Raw genomic sequence first — 23695 nt, 5'->3', positions numbered from 1 at the left:
TCTATTAGCAAATAGATACAGTGGTTCTTCTTTGGGTGATAAGACCGTTCCAAAGACGATGGTGTTAACAGTTGCACAACTCTGTGAATACATTACAAGCCAAGGAATTGTATGTATTATATGAGTTATATTTTAATGCTGATTTTAAAAAGCAGTATGAATGTGGGGAAGTTTAAATAGGTATTATTTTTGTGTTTATGGAATCCTATTTAACAGTTTAAATAGTGTAGGTTAAATAGGATTCCATAAACACATTTAAACTGTTAAATAGGATTCCATAAACACAAAAATAATACCTTTTTATTAAAAACAAGGTAGGAAGTCATAAAAATGAGAACTTTAGACTTCGAGAGAAATTTAGGAAGTATCTAGTTTTATTTACTAAGTGCCCCCATTTTTCAGAAAAGCGACTTTAACAACAGAGTGGTGGTTAAGCCTATGGATTCATAGGCTTATGACCCATGACAGACAATGGGTCTCCATCATTTGATGGCTGAGTCATGCTGGGCATGGCATATGAACTCGCAGCCTCAATGTTCCTGTTTACAAGAAGGGGAAGAGGGCAGAATATCATTTATAGTGTAGTTATTGTAGTATTACATGAGATACACGCACGCACGCGCACGCGCACACACACACACACACACACACACACACACACTAGCTCAAGGCCCGAAATATAAAGACTGCACAATGAAAGTTAGCTATTGTTATAAAAGTGTCTTTCTACTCCAAGTTATAAAGTTTGTGTAGTGGAGCTGGGATAGAAAAAAAATCTGGTTTTCTTACTTCTATTCTCTTTCTGTTGTACCATTATACCAAAGGTTGAAAAATACTAAATTATTCTACCAGGAAAGAATGTGAACAGCTCTGAAGCCAAATCACTTTACAATAATTGATGTTCTGTGATCTTCAGAGTCAACAGCCAGGATGAACGTGCTCTTAAGGTTTTAAGAGGGTCTTGTGGTACTTCTGTCACTTCTAGAAGTATAGTTTTGCTAAGACAGTATCTTATACTCTAGCCCTGGGTGTAATTCTTCTTTCCTTTCCTCTGAATTCTCACTTTTATTTGACATTCAACCTATTGCATGCGATAATCTGATATGATGACATGACATGACATTTGCATGTCTTAGGTAATCAAATCTGAAAACAACTTCAGGAAGCAACTAGCTCTCAGTATTTATCTACAGCTTATCCTCTGAGACAAAGAGAATAATAGCTGTAAGTATTTCTTAAGAGTTTTGATAGCATTCTGCATGGTTATAAGGAATTGGCTCCTCTCATACATATATTTCTGAGGTTACGTGATTAATTTGATTATTTACCTTGGCGAATGCTATCATAGTAGTATTTTGATTAGCAGCAAATAAGTTCTTTCTACAGAGTTGCCATGTGAGATTATCTAGGTGATATTACATAGAATGTAGGTATTAGGAACACTTTATAAGTGTGTACTTGTGCACTGCTGATCAGATTACTTTTTGATGCAACCATTCTGTGGAGAATTTTGGCAAAAATCTCAAAAGCCTTCAGCCTTTCACTCACCATTTCCAATGCCAAGGATCTAACAAAAATCACAAAATATATGCCCAAATATTTGTTTATTAAAAGTTGACCAAAGATGATATAAAATCATAATATCTTAAAAACAACTCAAATATTTCATCATGATGACTTAGAAAATAAAATTAAACATGTCCATAGTTTGTATTTAAAATGTTGTTTATAATATCTTATGTGAAGATTTTACAGCTTATGTAAAATATTGTAATGAGTTTCAGAACAATATTCATAAGAGAGTTGCAATGTTTTTAAAATAACTGAATAAATTCTATGTGTGCATATATGTAAATACAGATATATGCATTAAACTTTATCATTTGGACTTGATTTACAAAGCATTATGAGTATTTTTACTTAACCTTAATAATTCCTTTAGACATGCGAGCTTTGCAAATCTGTAGACTTCTCAACAGAATGCCTTTCTTTAGAAACCACTGCTATCAGAACAGGAACTGTGAAAACAAATGAGAATGCTTTCATACAGTTATTTTATGGCCTATCAATATTACTACTGAATTGTATTCAATTTACCCTCAGTTTTTAAACTCTGAAAATGCGGATACCATGAATATTTATGTAAGAGTTTTTAATAAGTATTTTCAGTGAGACCTATTATTGTGTTGATTTAATATAAACATCCTTTATATTAATCCTTGTGAAATATAATGATTTTAAAAACACAGTAGAAAAGTGGAAGGTCTTGTCTGTGTGATGTGCTCCCAATGTGATGTGGTATATTTGAAACAGATCCAGATGTTATCAAGGCTGTTTTCTTAGTGTTCTTCTAACCTGTTATCCACTGCTAGGCCTTGAGGCTTGGCAATCTTTTAATGTCTTACAGAATTATAGGACGTATTTCAGACAGCCTATGTACTAGATATGACAGACAGTGGTCATTCTCTAAGTCTTGTATATCTTCCCTGTTTCTGTTTTGAGTAAAATGTCCAATACCACTGGGAATGCCTATTTAACATTTCTAAGAGAACAAGAAAATTAATCCTCTTTGGATCTAACCATCTGAGCCAACTCTTTCTTTATAACGACTTTACTGAGTGCAGTTGACATATGAAAAGCTGTGTATGTACTTAAGGTATACAACTTGGTGAGTTTGGGGATAGTATACAGCCATAAAACCATTACCATATTCTATGCCATAACATACCCATCACTTCCAAAAGTTTCCTCTCACTCTATTTATTATTATTATTGTGATAAGAATGCTTCCTGTAAGATTTAACATCTTAGCAAAGTTTCAGCATACAATACAGTATTGTTAACTGTAAGTGCTATACTGTCCATTAGCTTTCCAGTACTCACTCATCTTAGAAAACTAGACCTTTGTACCCTTCGACTATCTCCCTGTTCTCCACCCCAACCATCCCTGACAACCACAGTTCTATTCTCTGCTTCCAGAAGACTATTTTAGATTTGCCATATGAGTGGTATCATAGAATATTTGTCCTTCTGTGACTGTGATTTCACTTAGCACAATGTCCACACATTCATCGATGTTGTCACAAATGGCACAATTTGCTTCCTTTTCAAGGATGAATAATAATCCATCGTGTGTGTATATATGTGTGTGTGTGTGTGTGTATATGTATTCATATATATTTTATATATTTATATATTATATATGTGTGTATATATGTATTTATATATATTTATATATTTTATATATTATATATGTGTGTGTGTATATATATGTATATATGTATTTTTCTGACCAGAAATACAAATACATATTTTATATCTATCTATCTACACATCACATTTTCTTTATTTCTGTAAATGGACACTTAGGTCACTTCTGTGCCTTGTCTTTCGTGGACAGTAGAATTAAAATCAGAATCTTGAAGGGATTATTAGCACTCCCATGTTCATTGTAGAACTATTTGTAATAGCCAACTCTATTCTTTTTCCAAAAGAAAGCTGAACTTATGTGAATATACAACACAGAAAATGTGGAAAGTAAAACAATTATACAAAGAAATACAGAAGCTAAAAAATTGAGATTCAGTCAGTTATTTTATCCCATTGGTAAATTCCTTCAGTATGATGATGAGGTACCTTATGTTACCATGTTCTTGCACAGTCAAAACAGTGACAGTTGTCAAGAGCGTCCACATACACTGAACTGATGACATGCATTCCACTCAGGTAGCCCTTCCTCTAAGTATTATTCTAACCCTACGTGCAGCTTCTTATAACCTCTGCCACTCTGAGGTCAAAGTAATCCCTAGTAGGCTGCTTCACAGAAAATATTTTGACATGTGCTTAAAATACCCATATATATTTTGTGATATTGTGATATATGTGATATATATCCTGATGTGTGTGTGTATATATATATTATATATGTATATTACATGTACATATATATATCCTGATGTGTGTGTGTATATATATATGTATATTACATGTACATATATATACATATATACACATGTATATATACATATATGTATATATATTTATCCATATATGTGGAATAAGAAGTTTCCTCTCATATGTATATCCGGAGCACTATGCCAGCAAATTATTAAACTGAATTGCTGGAGCAATTGCTCCAGGAACTAGTATGTTATCACCACCATCTACTAAGATGATTATTTTAGAATTTCCCAACGAATCTAATTGCAATTCCTAAGGGATGTTATTTTCCTGGTAGCACATAGTAGCATGTATGAGACAATCACAAAAACTGTAATAAGCCTCAGAGGAAGTTTTAATACATTCCCAAAAGCACAATATCACATTGTCTGTGTTTCCTATGGTAAACTTGAAATTAATAAAAGGTAGCCAGAAAAACAAACTCTTTGTTCTTAAGACTAATAAACTTTCCTCTGTCTGATACATTTATTTTTATTCAGTATAATTTGTTCATATCCACCCATTAATCTTCATGACTGTATGATACCTGGATAATATTGCATAAGAATATACTAACATACATGACAACGAAGTGGTTTAAGAAACCCTCTTCCGAATAGACTCAAGTAACTTTAAAAATAGAAGTTTTTATTCACAACAATAATGCAATCATTTATTAAACAGCTATTATGCTTAATTTGTTCTTACATATTTTGTGTCTAATTCTTAGAAACAACTGCTTACATTCAGAGTTCAGTAACTTGCTCAATGTCACGTAGTTAGTAGAGGCTGAGTCAGGACTTGAGCTGAGTTTTGCAAGATCACGAAGTTCACTCTATTTACAGCACTAACCATTCAAGCTGAAGATAAATGTTGTCTAGAAGTGGATTTGTAAAGAATTAAGTATGTCTGGTTGAAAATTATGTTAAGAACTTTAGTATTCTTGTATTTTTAGAATTATACAATTCATTCATGAAACCATTTTTTTTTTTTTTTGAGACGGAGTTTCGCTCTTGATACCCAGGCTGGAGTGCAATGGCGCGATCTCGGCTCACCGCAACCTCCGCCTCCTGAGTAGCTGGGATTACAGGCACGCGCCACCATGCCCAGCTAGTTTTTTGTATTAGTAGAGACGGGGTTTCACCATGTTGACCAGGATGGTCTCGATCTCTTGACCTCGTGATCCACCCGCCTCGGCCTCCCAAAGTGCTGGGATTACAGGCTTGAGCCACCGCGCCCGGCCCATGAAACCATTTTTATTGAATGTTTACCATACGGAAGACATCACAGAAAATATTTACTGATAAAAAATGAAAAGCTGTAATCTTTAAGATTTCAAATTTCGCAAACAGCTATCTTCAAATAACAGAAATGAATCTCCTCAGGAGTCATGTTGAAATTATGCTAAAATGCAATTTCCCTTTGAAACTGGAAAATCCACTAAATGAGAAAACATTTGCTTATTGGTATTCTTCAGCCACTAGTAGGCTGCATGGTGGGGAAATGAAGACAGTAAAAGCATGAAAGAATAGAGGGGAAAAGGCATATAAACTAAACCATCAAAGTAAATGGCTCTTCTACCTGTTACTGATGGTGTGTAATGTACTAGGCAGGGTACAATTTGCACTCTTTAAAAGTCATTTCTAAACAAAAACCTCAGAGACTTTGTCTTTCCTAGTAGGCACTTATGATTATAGGAAGGGATAAGAGACAAAATTGTTTATCAAAGAATAGTCCTTTTACACAGACAGAATGAGTGAGAAGTTTCCTCCCATTGAACTTTGAATCAATCAAACAAGTAGCTTAAAGAGTTTAATTACAAACATTAATTCCAGTACAGTCTCTGGACATTTTAGCATATATAGTTTCAAAGAAAAGAAACTTCTAATTCAAAACTATTATATGTAAAATAAAGCAAATATTTTCTCATTCATTTCAAATATTGGGTGTTTGCTTAAGTCTTTGGTCTAAATGAAATGGTATACTAAGTCATCTACTGCAGACATCAAATATTTTAAACTATTTGATCTCAAAATAATAGAAAACAATATTTATAGTTGGAGATTTTATTTTCCTCATAATGTGAGAACAACTAATTCTTTTTGGTAGTTATATGTCATGTTTTCTTTACTAATTTAGAGATTTCTTCATTTATCTTTTGACTTATATTTCTATTTCATAACCATTTAATTACAATGCAGACTAGTTCATGTTTACATACTTTTGATTATGTAGTCAATCATATGTTATCCTTGATCAAGGATTAGTTTTCCTTGGTCATGTGTCAAAGTATTTCTGATAAGGGACAGAGAATGGAAATAAAACAGTGTAATGAAGGAAATTTTTATGACCAGAAATGCCAATCCATGAGACAAAAAATGATTCATATGAGAAATACTGTGATCTTTGAGAATTAGGCTTCTCTTCTTATTTGAAGATAAAACCTATATCAATAAAATATTCTTACAGAAAATACAGATTTAAAGCACTTTACTCTGAACTCTGCGCAAAGAATATGCTTTAAAAATGTTGAGCAACTGACTGAGATGTAATTACATTTGACGTATTAAACCTCTCGAGGAATTTTCATTATGATCTTTCCTTTGGGCAAATTGAGCAAGTCTGACCTTTGGCACGTTCAAGTCTGAATCTTATGTCATAACACATTATTTGAAAACAAACTAAAAATACAATAGAAACATCTCGTGTCATGACGTCTACGTGAAATGACATAAAATAGTTAAAACTCAATTATCCATAAATAAGCATTTCAGCCTTCCATTACCAAAACTGTAATATAAAAACTGGTTTTGAATAGTTATTTGTTATGTTGGACTCTCAGCTGCCTTCCCACTTTTGGCCCTATAAGGCAGGTCACACTTCTTAACTCATCGTAAAAGTCAGCTTCCAACAGCAACAACATTGAAGGACATTGTTTGGGACCCCTCAGCCGCCAGCCCATTTGATCTTAAGCTGTTTTCACCATCGGGTTCTGCTCTCCTGACTTGACATCCAGCACGTATCCCTCTATTTTCTTCTTTTTCTTAGAGATTTGCTGCTTTTTTCCCGCACTTCTGGCATTTGGACATTTAGGGCTCTGTCTTAACCCACCCCTCTAGCCTTAGCCTCTCTTACTGTTTTTAGGGGGTTATGCTCCTCTACTTCTAAGCCCTGCGGAATAGCATCCCTTCTTTGGTTTCCAGAAAGGTCATCACCGTGACCATTGTCATTATAGCTAATGTGCTGTCACATGTAATGCTCAAAACAAGCAGAGGAGGCAGGTACCACTATGAGGCCTGCTACCAGCCATTTTGCCTTGGTTAGTTGTGGCTACATTTTAATGACTGAAAATGTCTCATCACAGGGATCTTTCTGGCATGATGCCTTTGCCGGTGCTTGGAGATCTTGATAACATTTTGGGGTGTTTGGCTGTTACTTTTTGCTGCTTGCTGCATGACAGATGTGAATTGAAAATGTTCTAATAATAAAAGTGACTTCCCTAGTGCAGGCTAAAATTTGAGGCTTAGGATAAGCCCAATTCAAGGCAGTATTTCTAAACTCTAAAGGCAGTCTTGGTTGTCAGCTGCTGCTTCTGTTTCCATCAGTATACGTGACCTCAGTTAAACCATCTATCTTCAAAATAGGTACAGGTTTAAAGACAGTAAAACCAGCAACTTTTAACAAAAGGATACCCTCCCCCCGCAGCCAGTATCATAGGTGCCTTGCAGTTTTGACAGCAACAGGTCAGGTTGGGTTGGGTAGTCCCTGAACAGAGCATAAATACATGGTATTTTTAGTTCTTAGAATACTATAATCATGTCCAGGAGCTGGGTGAACTACTGACCTTTCCTAAAGAGTTAAATTTACCAATGAAAATGAGAAAAAGAGAGGAGAGGCGTGAAATATTAATTATAGCTAAGGAAACTTAAGAGTCACTATGGATCCCTGTTTGTCCCAGAGGATATCCCAATCCAGAACTGTTAAACCATGTCTAATAATTACGATTAGCTGACACACAACCAGGGTCATAGAGGTTGGCCTGGAAATGGTGCTATGCAAGCGATCCCAGGTGTTCTGCATCATTTTATTTTTTGCTCACATTTTTCTGTTTTTGTTTTAAGAGTGCGTTTTATGACAACTTGTTTAAAATCTTTGTCAGATATTCCAACATGGAATTTACATTGTTTTTGGCACCAGTTGATTGTCTTTTCTCATTCAGATTGTAGTTTGCCTGATTCTTGATGAATGATCTTCTACTGTAGCCTGGACATTTTAGTTCTTACATTAGGAAACACTTGATCCTATTTATATCTTCTGTTTCAGCAGGCAGTTGCCCTGTTTAGGTTCTGCTTGTCAGTTCTGACTTACTTTTATTGGCTTTAGTTCCAGTGGAAGTTCAGTTTTCTGAGCTCTTGCATTGTTATTCTCGTTGAATGGTTCTTCATTTTTCTCATGCTGTTGAGCCTACTGCCCAATGTTCTGGTGTCATCTGTGGAAGTGGAAGGTACTTCCTTGGGCTACCTACTGTCATTGGGCAACCTGAGGGGAAGGCTGTTGAGGAACAGAGAAAAGTGAGTATACGCCATCTTGTTCCAGAATTGGGATCCAGCCAGGTCATCAATCATCCCTTTAAGAGTTCTTGAGAGTCTTGACTTCTAAATGAACAAGGATATTATATAGAAAACATTCAGGTAGAAGAACATCTAGATGACAACTTTCAATAGAATATTATGCCACATTTCTTAGAGTCAGCCTTCTATTTATCAGTCTTACCTTGTGCTTTCTGTAAGGCTCCAACTTTGTGAAAACCCAGGCTCCATGGAATTGGCCAGGAGGCCTGCTACCAGGGTACTGGGTAGAAATTCCAAGCAGTAACTCCACTGAGGCCTTGGAATTCCTGGCACAGATTAAGCTCTCCACTTTCTTCTCCTTTTAAGAAAACGTTTACCCCATAGAGAAAGTAGAGGATGTTTTTTATTATTTACAAAATATTTTATTCCAAGATTACCTGTCTATACACCAATCAAAAACTACTTAGTATTCCAGATACTTGTTCAAAGATCCTTCTATTCCCAATTATATCTCAGCCTGATTTTTCTTCAGTTCTTGACCCCGATGTAGCACTTGACTCAATTGTGCTATTTCTATCTTAGCTTCCTCAGTATGTGCTGGCACCTTTTTAGTGAGTGTGACTCCTTCCCTAGCTCCAGGCGTCTCAACATACCGTTCTAACAGGTTTGGCCAGGCAAGAGCCAAGTTGCTGATATGTTTACAGCTCCTCACATTATTTCTGATTTCCTCTGTAGCAAATGGTGCTGATACTTCTGATCTTACAGAAGTGGTGCAGTATAAATCTTGCTTCAAAACAAAATTCCCCTTCTACTTCTGTCCCTGTCAATTCATGCTTATCCTTTATCCCTAGTGATGGGGTTTCTCAAAGACTTGGGTCCACAGCTTTGTGAGTATCCTGACAAAGAAACAGTGTGTGGAATGAATAATTTATCTCATGCTTCTTGGTTGATAGGCCTGTTGCAGAACTTCAGTAGTGATTGGTTAAGAAGCAGACTAATTTTTTTAAATTGGGATACTAGTGGTTTTTCGTTACATGGATGAATTGTATAGTGGTGAATTCTGGGCTTTTAATCTACCTATCAACTTGAATAGTGTACATTGTTCCCGACAGGTAATTTTTAAGAAGCAGACATTGAAGCAGGTATTTGTTGGTCCCATTGAGAGGTATTGGGACAATCAGCAAAGAAACAAAAAACAAACAAATTGAACAAAACACACAACTTAATCTTTCCACCAGCTAATCCCAACATCAGAGATTGGGAGACTTTGTTACTGTTGTTCTTTGTTGAACAAATAACTCTTTAATTTACATGCATTAGATTTATGGCATGATGACCTCTTGCTTATTTATCCAATAAGGAATTTTGAGCACTGTCTTTTCTATATGGCATTATAAGGCATGAATATGCAATGTTTATTTACTATGTTACATTTTCTAGTGATGCATTTATTTCAGATTTTCATCTAACAATTATCATATGGTGTAAAATGGAAGATTTTAACAAAGAGTTATAAACAACTACCATAAGCCAGGGACTATGCAAAATGCTGGAAATACAATGGTTTTTTTTTTTTGAAATATGAATCTGGCTCCCAGGAATTATACAGTATAAAAGAAGAAAAATGATATGCACACAGGAAGAAATAGCCAAAATATAGGATTATAAATGCATCGTCACAAATATGGATTAGAGTAGAGGTTCTACATAAGAACTGCTTTTGAGTGAGTGAAGACTCAAGAGAGCCAGTGACATTTGAATTTTGTGTTGAGGATAAATAGGAATCAATCACATAGGAAGAGAGGGAAGACATTTCAGGCTTATCAAAGCCTATGCACCAAGTCACGGAGGTGTGGAAAAATAATATGAATTCAGAGCTACAAGTAACTATGATTCTCAAGTAAAAAGAACAATTACATGAGGCCATGAAGTAATTTCCATCCCATAAGGAGCTTGGATTTTATGTTCTAAAAAATAAGAGACTTACAACAGATTTTAAGGTAGAAAGAGATGACAAGATCAGATTTGTGTTTTAGAAAAATCAGTGGTTATTACAAGTAATAATACTTTTTAATATTAAATTTAAATTTATAATCTTATTCAACCATATTGCCTCTTCAAAGAGCAGAAGAGCTATAACATTATATAAATTTAAGCATAAAAAATATCAAGCATCTCATACCTTTCAGACAGGGGTTTATGTAAGAACAGGCAATAGCTTCCCTCTGCCCTTATGAAACCATAAAGAGAAAATGTGTTATCTTATTAGGGAAAACTTTGTATATTTTCTAGGAAGAATCACAGCCAAATGAAAACAGTATATTCCTGGAATGCCTTCAACTGTCTTGTAGTACCAGGACTTCTTACTGAGTGAGAGTTCCTGCTCCCTGTAACACAGAACATGCTTGTCTGTGCTGTTAACTTGTGTCCTGTATATGTCTTCCTGATAACTATCCATACAAGTGGCTTTCATTCCCTGTTTCCAGATAAGAACTGAACTCAATGCACATATTGAAAGGAAAGAAAAACCTCGGCTTTATGGATGGAAATATCCACTCATGATTGGCGTTTTCTTCTAGAACTTGATTGTATTGATATTTTTATGTTGCTTGATAAAGATGATTGTCAAAAGAGATGCACAGGCAGTGGCTGGAAGGGTGAAGGTGGACAGGTCCCTTTGTAGTAGTCAGCTTCTCTCCCGCTCCCTGTCTCGTCTCCTTTTCCTGTCACGAGGACCCAGAGAAGCAGGCAGGCTGGCAGTGTCATGATGGTGTCTTACCCTGGCTCTGAGGTTGACACAGATTTCACAGGCCACTTCTATCACTGCAAAAGCACATTGGACTGGAGGTCATGAAGAAAATGCAATTTCTTTCTGTAGGTATGTTAGGTACATCCTATAAAATGCCCCACATAAAGAAAGCAGCTCGGTTAAAAGCAATTGAAAGATAAAGAGAGTAACAATGTGGCTTCCCAGCATTTCATGGTACTGGTATATCTACCACCTGAATCTTTCTTATGTAACTGACATTTAGTTCGTTAGCCATTTTTAATCAAAGCGTAGAATAGTTACTCTACTGTGGCTTTTGCTCGTACTTTTTATAGCCGTGGTGTGGTAGGAAGTAGGCCCCAAGTTCCCCTGGCAACAAGTAGAGTAGAAGCGATACACAGAAAACTGAATCATCGGTGAATCATCTGAGGATTTCTGTTTCCAATCCTTGGAAAGGATTTACCGATTGTTTTTTATTTGTGCAATGTTTGCTGACTCTGAGCACCTCAGAAAGCGTAAGATCTGTGCTTAATTTGGTCAATCATTTAAGAAACTTTCTGGATGCTCCAAGTAGACCTTAAGATTGATATCCAAACCAATCAAAACCAAACTCTGCTTGCTTTAAGATGACATTCACATTCAGTGAGTCAAGGTATTGGCAATGGGGAAGTCCCCTTTCTACAAAGAAATCTGATGTCCCAGAAAAATGTTTCATGACACTGTCACATTTAAACTAAATTTTTCTTAGCATCAAGAAAGATAATTTCTATGAAGCTCCATGTTAGTCACAGCACATTTTTAGACACCTAAAAAGAAAACTGATATGGTCTCATACATGAAACACACACACACACACACACACGCACGCACACACGCACTCACTCACTCTGTCTGAGACTTGTGGGCATCAATCAGTTTATCCTATATATATATATTTTTTACAAATACAAACATAATCCTTTATCTCCACAAACCTTTTATCAAGGTTGACCACTTTCTTTGTCTTGACTCGGAGTGTCCTTTACCTCATTGGATGCACAAGGAGAAAGAAAAAAGACTCCCCTAAAAATGCTTTTTGGCAGGTGTGGTGGCTCACACCTGTAATCCCAGCACTTCGGGAGGCCAACACAAGCAGATCATCTGAGGTCAGGAGTTCGAGACCAACCTGACCAACATGGCAAAAATTAGCCAGGTGTTGTGGTGTAGACCTGTAATCCCAGCTACTCAGGAGGCTAAGGCAAGAGAATCGCTTGAATCAGGAGGTAGAAGTTGCAGTGAGCAGAGACGGTGCCACTGCACTCCAGCCTGGGCAACAGTGTGAGACTTGGTCAAAAAAAATAATAAAAAAATAAAAATAAAAATAAAAGCAGGCAGGGTGCGGTGGCTCACGCCTGTAATCCCAGCACTTTGGGAGGCTGAGGCTTGTGGATCACGAGGTCAAGAGATCGAGACCATCCCGGTCAACATGGTGAAATCCCATCTCTACTAAAAATACAAAAAATTAGCTGGGCACGGTGGCGCGTGCCTGTAATCCCAGCTACTCGGGAGGCTGAGGGAAGAGAATTGCCTGAACTCAGGAGATGGAGGTTGCAGTGAGCCGAGATCGTACCATTGCACTCCAGCCTGGGTAACGAGCGAAACTCCGTCTCAAAAAAAAAAAGCTTTTCCTTTGACACCAAGGACTTGATCAAAACTGTTTAATAGTTCAATGGCTTCTTGAGGACCATGACTTATTTATTATTGTATCTGTAGCATCTATCATGGTGCCTGACCTATGGAATATATTCAATATGTGTTTATTGAATGAATTATAATTGTAGTTTTGCTTATATGTACCCCCCCCACACACACACTCATTAAATCTAAAGCCACTTGTGAGCAGAAGCCTTATCTTGTAAACTGTTGTATTCCTAGCTCCTGGAAGGATGTCTAACATGTTACACACATTCAGTCAACATTTACTGAAATGGTGAATGAAATTCAAATGCTGGGCTTATACAGGCATATGGTATCCTCTCATACCTAGGTGGCCAAGTTCAGTGGCTCAGGCCTGTAATCCCAGCACTTTGGGAGGCAGAGGCGGGCAGATCACCTAATGTCAGGAATTTGAGATCAGCCTGGCCAACATGGCAAAACCCCATTGCTAGCAAAAAAAAAAAAAAAAAAAAAAAATACAAAAATTAGCTGGACATGGTGATGGGCATCTGTGATACCAGCTACTAGGTAGGCTGAGGCAGGAGACTCTCCTGAACCTGGCAGTCGGAGGTTGCAGTGAGCTGACATCATGCCATTGCACTCCAGCCTGGGCGACAGAATGAGAGAGATCATCTCATACATAAGTAAGCAACAAACTACAGAGAAGAATATCTGAATAGTCTGACTCTGGCAATAACATAGAAATAGCATGGTTTAAACATTTTGATTTACAATCTACATCGTGCTTATTTCATTTAACTGTTTCTAAATGAAATAATGTATCCTTTGAAATATTTTAGAAACATTTCATTTTACTAAAATATGTAATAAATTAAAACTTCATTCTGTGGGATTCAACTGAACTGGTAAAACAAACAAATTCTTTTCCATAGCTGTCAAATCTGGCAGCTGTTTTATTTCTAACATGTTATCTTTTTTATATTTGTCATTTCCTTTGTAAAATTGTAAAAGAGATTGACCAACTTTTTCCCATAATGCTCATTTTCCTCACTTTCTGCCTACCTATAATTTATCTATTTTTATACATCCGTCTTATTTAAAATTTAAATATTACAAACAAGGACAGTGTACGTTTGACAATAATCCTAAATTCCAATCTCCCTTCACAGAGCCAATAATTGCTACCAGGTTAGTGTAAATACTTCTAGACGTTTTGTTCTACGTATTTGTAAAAATCAATAGTTAACAATGAAAACACACAGTGTTGTTCTGTGTTCCTGTTTTGGATAAATGGTATGGCAACACACTTACCATGAGATCAGATATCTGATTGTTTTTCCTTGACAGTGCCTTCTTTCTTTTAACTGCTACATTATATCCTATACTGCATCATCTAGCAATACCTCTATACATAGACATTTAATCTGCTTCCAGTTTTTGGCTGTTAGAAATAAGATGGTGCAATTAACAAACTTGTACATGCCTCTTTTTGCACCTAAGCAAGTAGCTCTAAACAAAAAATAATGCAAATTAGAAATTCTGGGCCATAAGTTATGAATATTTGTATTTTAATGAATATTCTCCAAAATTAATTTCAAAATGGTTGTACCATTTTAGTTCTCATCAGTTGATTATGAGAGTACCCATTTTCCAACGCTTTTGAATAAACTCGATTTTGTTGCCTTTTATTTTCTTCTAATTTAAAGACTTGAAAACAAGTGATGCTGGACGTCTTTGAATACATTTGCTTATTGGTCAGTTATATTTACTCTTTTGTAAATTGCTGTTTCATTTTCTTTGCTTTTTTAAAAAATCTCCTTTTATGTATATTTTTATTTCTCTGTGGAGGGTCCCATGTATTCTGGCTACTAATTCTTTGTCTATTATATATGCTGTAAAATTTTCTTCTACTGGTTAAAATAATTTTGTTATGTTTTACTCTCAGGAGTTTTAAATTTTGATAAAATCAAACTGCTTAATTTATTGCTGTGTATCTTTCTCTTTTTAATTAAAAACACCTTCTTAATCTTAACATCAAAAAGACATTGAAATATAGTATAATACTTTTATGGCAGTGTATTTATGCTTAGATTATAACCATCTGAAATTTATTTTTATGAATAAGATAAGAATAACTATGTATTTCTAAATAAGTAGATAATTCTCCCCAAAACTTACATTTAGTAATATACTTTACCCATTTATTTAAAAATGTCACTTTCATTATTGAGTAAATAGTCATGTATGTTTTGGGATATTCTTAGGTCCCTAGTCCACGCTGTTGATCTAGTTTTCATTTCCTGTCCCAGTACTACATTATTCTGATTAGTATAATTCTATAACATGTTTGATACATATTAGGCATATTTTTAGTTTTCTTCTATAGATTTGTTTTTATTATTTTTACATAGTCTCTCTTCTTTATGGATTTTAGAATAAGTTCTACATTTCCGTAACATATCCTCTTAGTTCATAGAAGTACTGTACTAAGTTTTTAGATTATCTTGTAGAGAACAGACATCTTAAAAGTATCAAAACTTCCCATTGATGAACAAAATTTTTTTCCTCATTTATTTAGGTTTTCTGTTATGCCCTTCAGTAAAGTCTTGTCAGGATTGTTCCTAAGTATTTGACATGATGATTGCTATTATAAATAAACCTCTTGTTATTTTATTTTCTAACTGGCTCCTGTTGATGTAAATAAAAGCTATAGTTTATGTTGAGCTTATATTTAGCTATTTTGATTAAACTTTCTTACTGGTTTTAAAATTTGTCACTTTGGGGTTATCAGGTAAATTCTTATATTATCTGCAAATTATAAAAATGTTGTAACTCCCTTTCCAGTATTTGAGCTGTTTTGATTGTTTTATTCACTAGCAGGGACCTTGAGTTAAAAGTTGAACAGCTGTCTTCTTGTATACAATGGGCCTGCTTCTAATATCTCACTATTAAGGATAGTGCTTATTCTTGGTAGATCTTTTTATGAAGACAAAGAAGTTACCTTATATTCTTTATTTTACAAAAGTTTTAAAATTATTATAAACATATTTCCTTCAGAATGCTTTTCCAAAATCAAGTGAAATGATTAAATAGATTTACCTCCCTAAATATATTACGGTAGTGAATTCCATTGAAAGATTTCTAATGTTGAGCCATCTTTATATTGCCAAGATAAATCCATACTTCATTATCCCGTTATTATTTTTAATTGCTGGTTTCAATGTGTTACCATTTTATTACACATTTTGTATCCATAATAAGCCTGTTTAAGAGAGAAGTTTTGATGCAGTGGTTCACGCCTGTAATCCCAGCACTTTGGGAGGCTCAGGCAGATCCCTTGGGCCCAGGAGTTCGAGACCAGCCTGAGCAAAGTGGCGAAATCCCATCTCTACAAAAAATACAAAAATTAGCCAGGCAAGGTGGTGCATGTGTGTGGTCCCAGCTACTTGAAATGTGGAGGTGGGAGGATTCCTTGAGCCTGGGAGGTTGAGGTTACAGTGAGTTCTGATTGTGCCACTGCACCATCCAGCCTGGGTGACAGAGTGAGACATTGTCTCATAACAAAACAACAACATCAACAACAAATACTTGCTCACAAAACAATCTGAGTCTGGAGCCTTTGTGGGGGCTGAAAGGTGGGGGAAATCATTATTACCATTTCAATGTCTATTATTTTTTCTCTGTTTAGGTTTTCCTGTTCTTTTGGAAGTTTAATCAAAATAGCCAAATATAGGCTTAACTGTAGCTTTTATTCAGAGCAATAACAGCCAGTTAGACAATAAAATATATACCTCTATGTCTGTTACTGTCTTTTCACTATTTAGGTTTTCCAGTTCTTCTTTTGCCAATTTTAGTAGTTTTAAAATATGTAGAGATATTCCTCTTATTTATTAAATTTTAAAACCCATACTTTATCTTGCCTTAGTCCTAATTTTCAAAGGTTGATTTATTTTATATGATCTATTAATGAATTCATTTTTTCCAAATTATTTCAATTAATTATTTTAATTTATTCATTAATTGTTATATTTACCTTCATTCCTTTCTTGGATTTATTTTTGTTCTTTTTTTAGATTGTTAGAATGATTGCTTGGTTCTTTTATTTGTAATCTTTCTGAGTTTTTAAAAAATGCATTTAAGATGACAAATTTTCTTAAGTATTACTTTGGCTACCTGTCACAGGTTTTGAGAAATAAATTATGGTATATGTATAGATAAAGATACAGATAGATAGATAAAGGCTATATATATATGTATACATATCTATATGCATATAGATATCCAGGAGTACATATAGATACAGATATAGATATGAACCTATAGATACAGATATAGGTATAGATAGATACAGGCTTTCCTTCACAGTTTCTGGCTTCTGATTCCTGTAGCGCTTGTTATTTCCTAAGTGATTAAAACAATAAGCATCTCTTTTGTTAAAGTATTTGGCCTTTTGTTCTTGGTTGCTGAACCAGCTTCAGAACAGTTTCAGTGCAATAATGGTAAAAGATAATATTTTAGATATTTTAGATAGCCTCAGAAAATAGAATATCTCTCTCTGACCCTGTCATTCCCACCTTTCACCTTCTCCTTTTTCTCCCCAAGCCAAGCCATAGAAACTAAAATTTACTCTAATCTCCCCCCACCTTTCTGTCTTAGAGCTGGCCATAAAGAAATGCTGACTTACCTTGTATGATCGTAGGTCGTAAGACCCTCATTTCAGAAGCCGTCCTTCCCATAGCTGGAAGGAATGCTTCACAGTAGACTGGCCTACCAAGGCCTATCTGGGCCTTGCTGGGTTTCCCCTCTCAGTCTGTTAGCGTCGCCTGTATCCCTTTTGTTCCATCACATTTCTACATTTCTTCAGTCTTCTATGTTGAAGACTGTGGGACTTCAGTCTTCAATCATGCCCATTCAATGGAATCTCCGTAAGAGGCCCAAAGGGGATGGGGTACAGAGAGCTTGGACAGCTGAACGCAAAGAGGCTCACAGGAAGGTGAACAAGAACTTACCTATAGGAGGGTGGGCTCACCCTAACTCCTTGGGAATGGAAGCTCCTGAACTTGGTGTGCTTTCAGACCTCGCCCTGTGGATTTCTGTATCTGGCTTTTCATTTATATCCTTTAAAATATCCTTTATAATCAATGGATAAATGTGTTTCCCTGAGTTTTGTGAGCTGCTCTAGCAAATTAACCACACTTAAAGAGGGGGTTGTGGGAACCCCAACAGGAAGCTGGTAGGTCAGAAGTTCAGACTCCTGGACTTGCGACTGGTATCTGACAATCTTGTGGGATCTGACACTATCTCCTGGAAGATGACATCACAGTTGAATTAGATTAGAAGACACCCAGCTGGTGTCCACTACAAAACTGACTGCTTGCTTCTTGGTAGGGAGAAATCTCTACACATTGGGTCAAAGAATTTTCTGTATTGATTGCTGTGGTGTGAGAACAGAAGAAAAACTATTTTTCTACACAGTATTATTATGTTTGAATTTTGAATCTATTCTAAACATACTTTTTTTAGTCTTTGCTAACATAAAAATTTACATTTTCTTTATTTACTTTGCCATATAGCCTTATTACCTTTTGTATCCCTTGGATATTCAGGGGAGATGAAATATTTATTCTCTGAAAATAGAAAAGCCTTGTAGACTACAGAGATCACAATGGGTGACTAGAGATTGAATGGTGCACAATATTTTATTCCTATAAACATGGATCCTTAACATGTGACCTGGAGAAAATATCATCCGTGTAATGTTCTCTAGTCTTGCAAAAAAACTTGGCACTCCTTTGAAGAAGAGAAGAACAATAATCAGTTGAGACTGGAACTCAATTCAGAGGGGTGGTACCAAGCAGGCTCACATCATTAATATTTTTATTTCTAGGCTCTACGAAAAGGCTGCTTCTAATTATATTCAAGGTCCAATCCATTTTAATGTTTTTTAAAAAGTATTAACAGTTCCCTCCTGTAGCCTTGGTCAAATGTGAAGCCCTAAATTGGTAAGGATGTCTACTGGACTGATAGAAGATATTTCTCAGTGTCTGGGAAAGGAAGAATTGGTCAGATGGTGTGAAGTTCAACTGTGGGACTCATAATCTCTGGCAAGTTATGCTGCTTCTAACAAAAACATTCATGCACACTCATATCCTTTCTTACACCAACTTCATACAGAATTCTGCTAATTTAACTAAGGAAATGTTTCACACAAAACCCAGTTTTGCAGACATTTTATTCTTCTTTTATGTTTTGATTATCACCTTTCAGCTTAAAGGGCTTTAAAGGGCTAGAAACTATTTTTGCAGTGCACAGACTTTCCGTTTCTCCTTTTCATTCACATTTCTAAAGATGATTGGTTATGAATCTAATCTTGTTAACACCATGACCTTTTCACCACCAAGTTTTAAGAACTACCTGTTAGACCACTGAATAATACCACTAGGAAGTAAAGTGCGTGGGATACATGAAGTTATCAGGCAAAGTAGTATTTGTTCCCTGTCAATATGCATCTAGCAAAACATTCCCCAGAATGCTTTTTGCCTGCTTTAAAACATTTCAATTAGTTTTATTTTTTGTTCTAAGATGAATCATATTTACATTTCAATTAAAATTTAACTAAATTTGGCAAGCCGTGGGGAGTTCAAAAGTTTGTGAAGGTCCAGAAACCTTGATATTTTATTTGAATTGCATACTCCCTTTTTAACCTTAGCCATAAAGCTTCATTGGTCTACTTCCCACTTAGAACTCATCAATTCTTGTATGTCATTCAAGAATTGGTTAAGTACATGTGACCCAGGAGTTGCTGATGTGACACTGTCCTTAAAGAAAAAATATTTTGCAAATAATTCATGATACCTGTAAAGAATTTTTGGGGTCCTAAGTGGTGGGGATAGATTGTGACTGTATTTTATGATTTTTACTAGAAAGTTGCTCAACTCACTACTTAACCCTTGCCTAGATGGTAGTGTGCTAGCATATACAAATTAAGTGTACATATCAGATTTAATTTATAAGTTTTATTGGTTGTTAAAAAAAACTTTCAAGAGTACATTCTAGATTAGAAGTAATAGCCATCAACTGCCCAATAATAAAACCTTGTCAATAAGATATTAAAACCTCTAAGGAAAAAGCTCTATATGAGGGTTTTATTAAAAATTGTATACTTGTATCTACTTTTATTCTTTTTTTTTTTTTTTTTCTTGAGAGAGTCTTGTTCTTTCACCAGGTGCCAGGCTAGAATGCAGTGGCACAATCTTGGCACCCTGCAACCTCCGCCTCCTGGCTTCAAGCAATTCTCCTGACTCAGCCTCCTGAGTAGCTGGGACTACAGGTGCCCGCCACCATGCCCAGCTAATTTTTGTATTTTAGTAGAGACGGGGTTTCACTATGTTGGCCAGGATGGTCTCGATCTCTTGACCTTATGATCCGCCCGCCTTGGCCTCCCAAAGTGCTGGGATTACAGGCGTGAGCCACCGTGCCCGGCCTACCTTTATTCTTCTATAAGAGAAACAGAAAGCCCTGTCTTTGATTTTTAATTAGTAAATATTATAAATTTGTATTAAGTGAAAGAGGTTTTTCTTTTATATTTATATAAAACATTTACCTCCCTTAAATTACAGTCATGAAAATGAAGAAGAAAATCAAAATGTAGTCTCTGCCATCCAAGTCAAAGAACATGATCTTTTTTTACCGCCAAGTTAATTTTTAGTGTGAAAGCAAACTATCTTAGGCACAATCACATCCTCTTATAATGGTTAAATTCACCACGTTTTGAAGGGAAAGGTCGCTGTGGAACTTCTTCCGAGAACTGTCTTTTCATGTCCTTAGCCCACTTTTTTATGGGATTCTTTGTTTTTTTCCTGTCAATTTGTTTGAGTTCTTTGTAGATTCTAGATATTAATCCTTCATCGAATGCACAGTTTGCGAAAATTTTCTCCCACTCTGTGGGTTGTCTATTTATTTTGCTGATTATTTCTTTACCCTGCAGAAGCTTTTTAGTTTAATTAAGTCTCATCCATTTATCTTTGTTTTTGTTTCTTTGCTTTTGGGTTCTTGGTCATGAACTCTTTGCCTAAGCTTAGAAGGGTTTTTTCCATGTTATCTTCTAGAATGTTTTTGGTTTCAGGTCTTAGATATAAGTCTTGATCCATATCTTGAGTTGACTTTTGCATAAGGTGAGAGATAAGGATCCAGTTTCATTCTTCTACATGTGGCTAGCCAACTATCCCAGTGCCGTTAGAATAGGGTGTCCTTCCCCCACTTTATGTTTTTAATTTTTTTTTTTTTATTTTTTGCTTTGTCAAAGATCAGTTGGCTGTATTTGGCTTTATTTCTGGGTTCTCTATCCTGTTCCATTCGTCTATATGCCTATTTTTATACCTTCTCATGTTCTTTACACAGTAGATTGTCTTTTGATTCCTATGGTTATTAAACACGGAACCTGTAGCTACTTGGCTTTTGTTGTTTGTTTGTGTTTAGACACAGGATCTTGCTGTGCCATCCAGGCTGGAGTGCAGTGGCACAGTCATAGCTCACTGCAGCCTTAACCTCCTGGGCTCAAGTGATCCTCCCATCTCAGTTTCCCAAGTGAGTAGCTGGGACTACAGGTGCATGCCACCATACCTAGTTAATTAAAAAAAAATTTAGTAGAGATGGGGTCTTCCTTAATTGCCTAGACTGGTCTTGAACTCCTGGCTTCAAATGGTCCTCTTCCCTCAGCCTCTCAAAGTGCTGGGACTCCAGGTGTGAGCCACCATGCCTGACCGAGCCTGTAGCTACTTGTAACCCAGTTCTGTAGATGCTCAGTGGCCCTTGTCTTTGCTCTTTGGCTATGGCTTCTTGCCAGGTAGTTTGTAAGGTACATTGGCTTCTCAGCTCAATACATGTATCTTACATACATCCCAGAGCATAAAAAAGGTATATATTTTTTCACCTACATACTATGGCTATCAGCTCACTAATCCAGCTCAATTATCTAGATATCCTGTTGTTTGCATTTATCACGCTTGGCTGCCTGCTCCAAGCATTTATCACCAATGGCCACCTGATCCAAAGTGCTGATGTATCTCTTCAGTGATAAACTAGTCTTATGTATAGCAAAGACTAACTTACTCCTAATTTGATTAAGGGATAGAATATCAATTAATGACAAGCTATTCACTTACTCTGGTAACCTTAAAAATCAGTCAACATGTATGTTCTGTGTTCTTATTGAATTTAAGGTATTATCTCTGGGAAATTATCTGAGTTGCCAAATTCACCTAGAATTTCTAGAATTAGGCAAACTTATGTTACTGTATTTTTCCTTCCTGCCCCCTCCCTTTTTTTTCTTTTTCTTATTTCAGTTTTTGAACACAAAGTAAATAATGATTATGTTCCATTTACATGGTCAGAAGAAAAATAGCCAAATTTCATCTATATACTTGGAAACACATCAGTACCAGTCATAAAATGGGAGCTGATATTAATCTCATGTGCCAATTGCTTTACATGTGCTATTTCATGGCCGTTCTAGGAGGAATGAATACCATTATTGTGAGTCCTGTTTTGCAAATAGGCGTAGAGAAGTTAATTAGACTACCCAAGGTCTTACAGATAGTAATAGTGAAATCAGTATTCACTCAAATTATCCAACTCCAGAGCCTAGGAATGCTCACTCTTGTACACACACACTCACACACACACTCTCTCTCTCATCACACACACACACACACTTAAACATTTAAACTTCATAATAACCTTTAAAGTAAGCACAAATATTATGTATTCTATACAGACAGAAAAACTGAGACACGGAGAGATTAAATAATTTGCTCCAGTTAACACAACTGGTAGGTAGACGAACTGGGAGCCCAAGCATTTTAGCTTCAGAATCTGTGCTTTTAACTCTGTTTTATTCTTTGTGAAAAATGCTCATAGCAAAAACATGCCATTTCTAGTATTAAAAATGTGTCTATATGGAGACACATTTGCAGAAATAGAATGTACTACAAATATACTTATTTTTGTTCAAAAGCATCTTTATTTTCCCTCTATTGCCAATGTTTTTTTTTTTAATTGGCAGTTTCCCAGAGCTGGCAAAACCCATACACATTTGTATTACGCAAATTCCACATGTTTCCAATTCATTCCAGTTGCTCATAACTAATGTCTTTACTGGGCTTTACATTTCCATTTGGCTTATTTATTCTAAATGGGACTCAAACACAAAGGGAAGAGATATTTGGGTTCTGAGAATGGAATTAAGGTGAATGGTAACTTGAATTTGTGAAATGATATTTAAAGAAATTTTAATTAGATGAATTAAAACACACAGTCTGTTTCCACCCAGGATCACATTCACAGTATGAGGTACTAATTGACAAAAACATGACACTGATGACAACAGCAGAATTCCGGATACAGTGTCCGTAATGTTATGACTACAGGAGCAGTAATAACTTGTCACTGTTATTAACTGTTTCACCCAGTGTGACTATTTGATTAATGTTTGTCATAGTCACCATTCTCTAAGTTCCATATTCACTCAGGTACTAGTCCTGTTTTAAATCACTAGTGTATGCTCACTATTGGGCCCAGAGAAGGCCCTCAATAAGTACTGAATGAATGAATGAGTGAATGCAGGTATAATAATGACAGAACCTTAAGTACATAGAAGCCTAAATTCAATCCCCCATACACCACATATGAAGCCAGTGTTTAAGTTCATTTCACCAGACGTAGGGTCAAACTGGTACAGTAGCGCCTACCTTGATGGAATGGC

This window comes from Aotus nancymaae, unplaced genomic scaffold (assembly GCF_030222135.1).
Source record: "Aotus nancymaae isolate 86718 unplaced genomic scaffold, 86718_ANA_hifiasm-v0.15.2.pri h1tg000025l, whole genome shotgun sequence".
Lineage (NCBI taxonomy): Eukaryota > Metazoa > Chordata > Mammalia > Primates > Aotidae > Aotus > Aotus nancymaae.
The sequence above is the reverse complement of the archived record's forward strand: the minus strand, read 5'-3'. Positions refer to the sequence as shown.